The 4,929-nt window shown below is 39.9% G+C and overlaps 1 long non-coding RNA gene across 1 annotated transcript; it reads right to left on the reverse strand.

Moving 5' to 3' along the window:
• Positions 1–627: 627 nt before the first annotated feature.
• Positions 628–2,481, reverse strand: LOC139189368 (uncharacterized). The gene is made up of 3 exons (XR_011573269.1): positions 1,579–2,481; positions 998–1,322; positions 628–840 (listed from the first exon to the last, which is right to left on the reverse strand). It is a non-coding gene; the product is annotated as an uncharacterized lncRNA (long non-coding RNA).
• Positions 2,482–4,929: the final 2,448 nt, after the last annotated feature.

The following is a 4,929-nucleotide window of genomic DNA, read 5'->3' on the forward strand; positions in this document are numbered from 1 at the left end:
TAAATGGTTATACTCATAACCATTTAATTATCTAAACGGTTAACCATAACCGATGGGTATTTGCCCATCCCTAGACCTGCCTGGTTATTTTGTATTGGGGAAGTCCTGGTGAATTGTTGTTACAGGCTGAAAAGATTGGATTGGACTATATGGATGTTGAAGGGCTGAAAAAGCTTAAACAAGAACTAGAAGTAGGTTAAGAAGTTGGCAAAGAAATACCACGCCTCTTTGGCATCAGAAGCTGCTATTATGCAGTCAGCTTGTTGGTGCTCGCTTAGTGACTTAATTTATGCTTGGCATACATTCTTTTATTATTGCGTTGACTTGTAGATTCGGTGTTTGTAATGAATCTTTTATGAGGTTATGAACTGCAGCGCCATGTGCTATTTCTGTTTTCAGTGATGTTGTATCACAAGGCAGGAAATTTCCTACCCTTGTTACTCACCAAGAATCCCTCAAGTCTAAGAGGTTTCCGAGACAAAAGCAATGATTAAGTTCCAACTTAAGAGGCATCTGCGCATGGAACTTGTCGTAGGAAATGTCTCAATTCTATGTCATAAGCCTTATGATGGTTGAATGCCCCAATTCTATCAAAACAGAAAACTAATAGCAGATACAGTAAACCAGTTGAGAGGAAACTAGGCATCTTGTAATCAGTTCAATATATTACATATTACGTTCGCAAAAACTATTTCGAAACAAAAGCAAAAGAGAACATAGCTGCAAGTGAGATAGAAATTGGTGCCTGATGTAGAACCATCTGCAATTATCTTTCGATCATTGATACGTGCATTCAAATGCTCTAACTTGGTCCACAAGAAAGAAATCGACTGGAGAAGTCTGTCAAAATTTTAATAGCAAACTGTTGTCACAATGGATGCTAATCAAAGAGTATAAGACTATGAATACAGAGTGGGTCGAGTTATTAGTAATGGGATTTGAATAATGAATTTTAATGTAAAAATCTATATGCAAAGATGTCTGAATTGAGCATTACCTGGCAAACCTTTGCATCCACACTCATTCATAGTCACATTTTTTTATTTGGTACAAAAACAAAACACTACTGGAAAAACTCCTCAGCGAACTGCGGAGAAAATCTTGAAAACTGAAAAGAACATCGATAGGAAGGAGGAACAGCCCTTTGGAAGGACTACTAAGTCAGCATATGAAACTTTGAGGAGTTCAGCGGCCTCATGATCGTCAACAACAGATCCAGAAGTCCCTAACACTGAAGTTTAGAAGAAAGAAAGCTAAAGCAACCTGTCCATCAGTAACGGAAAATCTTGAAACAGACTTTTGAGAAGTGGCATCAAATGAACCTGTCAAATTGCGATTGAATGAACAGGTCAAATTTTAGGGATAAACACTGTAGAAGAGGAAACCCTCTTCAGTTTCAGTCCCTCTCCAACTTAGCATTACAACAAGAAGTAAAGAAAACGATAAAAATGAAATGCAAACAAGATATATTGCCAAAAAGATGAGAGGTCCATAAAAGTAAGCACTTTGAAATCAATACTTTTATAACTTACAAGTACAGACTACAGATTTTGTATATGATAAAGAGTAAATAATTACCACCAAAAGAAGTCGGACCCCCTAAGATATTTATATGGGTTCCCCATCAATCTCTATGTGAGGAATGTGAGCAATCTTGGGCCAATCTTCCCCTTCACTCTGGCACCATTGCTGTAGCAAAGGACATTTCTTCAATATCAACTCAGAAAGAGAAGCAGGTAGCCTTTCCTCTGGTAAGCGCTGGAGCTCGGGGCATTTCACAATTGTCAAGTTTTCAAGGGAGGTGAGATGTCTAAACCCCTTGCCGTCCAGATTTGAAAGACGTGAGATGAAGACAGAAGTGATAGTGGTGGGGAGCAGCCCCTCCTCAGGACTGTTTTCAAAGCTAACTTTCAAGTTTCTGAGAGAAGTGAGCGTTCGTAGACCCCACTGCATACGGTTTGCAATGAGCTTTTTGCAAGAAAAGATGGAAAGTGATTTTACTTGTGAAGGAAGTCCCCCTTGGGGAAATGATTCCAATTCCGGACAGTCTCTAATGAGCATAAAATGAAGAGATGGGAGAAAGGTGTGCATCTTTTTCGGCAATGACCTCAATTTCTCACACCCACAGATCTTTATCTCCGTCAAGTTGGGTGCTCGCAACCCTTCATCGGGGAAACAAACAAAATGTGGGCATAAAAATATATCAAAGTAATTGAAGAATAGGAGACTAGAAGAGTGAGATTCTTGTGAAACAGTAAGGGATTCTAGATTAGTTCCAAACAATTTCAGCTTTTCAAGTTTTGTAAAGCAGTCTAATGGTAACATTCGGCTTAGCTTGGGGCAAATCAGCAAACCGAGCTGGGAAAGATTAGGGAAGCTCCATCGTCTTCATTACATCCAATGTAACACCATTCTTACAACTCCTGCATATGGCAGAATTTCAAAACTTTCAGACATCTAAATGACTTGATTCCACAACAACTGCCGGAAGAAAGAATGCTTTTCAATGATATTGTATTCATTCCATTCAAAGGTATATATACAATTATATATAATCCTATCACAATACATGAAAGAATAATTACATTCTAAACTAGGAAACCAAATATGGTAGGAATCCCACAATTGTAGGAACCCTAATACAAGTCAACACTCTCCCTCAAGTTGGTGCATAGATGTTGCACATGCCCAACTTGTCTAGAAACCTCAAGAACTTGTCACTAGAAACAGCCTTAGTAAGAATATCTGCTACTTGATCTTCTGTTCCTATGGAAGGAACCTCAATTACTTTGCTTTCCAGCTTCTTTTTAATAAAGAACCTGTCAACCTCTACATGCTTGGTCTTATCATGTTGCATTGGGTTATGAGCAACATCACGGGCAGCTTTATTGTCACAAAATAACTTCATCGGCTGACCATGTTTGACCCTCAAGTCTCGTAACAAAAACTTAAGCCATAAGATTTCACAAATACCTAGTGCCATACCTCTAAATTCGGCTTCTGCACTTGACCTTGCTACAACATTTTGCTTCTTGCTTCTCCACGTTACTAGATTTCCCCCAACAAAGGTGAAATACCCAGATGTCGATGCCTATCATCTTTTGATCCTGCCCAGTCAACATCTGTATAGCACTCAATTCTGAAATGCCTGTTTTTTCGAAACAAAATTCCTTTACCAAGGCTTCCTTTCAAGTAACTCAATATTCTCATAACGGCACTCATGTGTTGTTCTCCGGGATTGTGCATGTATTGACTAACTACACTTAATGCATGAGCAAGATCCGGCCTAGTATGGGCCAAGTACATTAATCGTCCTACTAACCTTTGGTACCTCCCTTTTTCAACTGGTACTTGGTTCTGATCGATACCCAACTTCATCTTTTCGGCCAACAGAGTAGCTACCAGCTTACACGCCGACATACCGGTTTCTTCTAACAAGTCAAGAACATATTTCCTTTGTGACAGAAATATCCCAGACTTGCATCTCGACACTTCAATCCCAAGGAAATATTTTAAAGAACCCAGATCTTTCATTTCGAATTCCGAGGACAAATATTTTTTCAAGGCTGCTTGCTCAACCAGGTCGTTACCAGTAACCACCATGTCATCCACATAGACAATGAGAGTTGTAACCTTTCCGTTTTGGCGTTTCAAGAATAACGTGTGATCCCAATTACTTTGCCTATAACCGAATGATGTGCTCTCATGGACTTGGTAAATCTACCAAACCACGCTCTTGGTGACTGCTTCAACCTATACAATGATTTTCTGAGCTTACATACCTTTTGTTTCCGTATGTCCAGATCATTACACCCTGCTGGAAGGTCCATGTAAATCTCCTCAATTAGATCTCCATGGAGGAATGCATTTTTTACGTCAAATTGTTGCAAAGGCCAATCTAGGTTTGCTGTTATGGATAGTAGAACATAGACTATGTTGATCTTTGCCACTGGTGCAAATGTATCAGTGTAGTCAATGCCATATTTTTGTGTATAACTCTTTGCCACCAATCTTATTTTAAAGTGATCCACCGTTCCATTTGCTTTGTATTTCCTCGTATAGACCCACTTGCATCCCACAGGTTTCTTTTCAGCTGGTAAGTCAGTTATTTCCCAGGTAGCATTCTTCTTCAACGATCTCAATTCCTCGTTCATTGCATCTTTCCAGCAAGAATCTACTAAGGCCTCCTGCACATTGTTAGGAATAGATACAGTAGATAATTGATATACAAATGACTTATTTGATTCTGACAGGTGACAAGTAGACACATAATTGTTTAATGGATATCTCACTCTTGAATCCGAATTTGGTTCACTCACGGAATACTTGTGTTTACACTTAGGATATGCCTTATAAGTGGGTTTGGGAATACCTCAGTTAACACGCTCTGGAAGGCGACAAGGCGAAGATGCATCCGGTGTAGAAGACGATTGGTTATGAGAATTAATAGAAGACGAGTTCATGCCTTGATCTGATATTACATCTGGATAAAGATCTCGTGACAATTGCTGCTCAATCCCATTTAAAACTGTGGGCTGTTGTTGCTCGGTCCCATTGAAAACAGCGGGCTGCAGCTCACTTTCAAGCCCAAAAATCGTGGGACCCGTGGGCTGGTCCTCATCCTAAATTAGTTCCTGCTATTTAGTGGGCCTGGGCTATTGGCTGATATCTTGCTGATCACCAAACATGAGCTACTGCCCTTCAGATGTCGTGGGCTCCAACTAAGAAGACTGCAGCATGTGCTGCTGACTTTCAGACGTCGTGGACTCCAACTGTGAAGACTGTAAAAGCTGCTCTTCGTGCAACTTATTTCTAGAACATCACTATCTCGAGTCAGAACTTCACTATCTTGGTACTCCCCCTAAAGTAAGGACGCGGATGATCCAAAAAACATGTCCTGCTCATGCAAAATAACATCATGAGTGATAA

This window comes from Malus domestica, chromosome 11 (genome assembly GCF_042453785.1).
Source record: "Malus domestica chromosome 11, GDT2T_hap1".
NCBI classification, from domain to species: domain Eukaryota; kingdom Viridiplantae; phylum Streptophyta; class Magnoliopsida; order Rosales; family Rosaceae; genus Malus; species Malus domestica.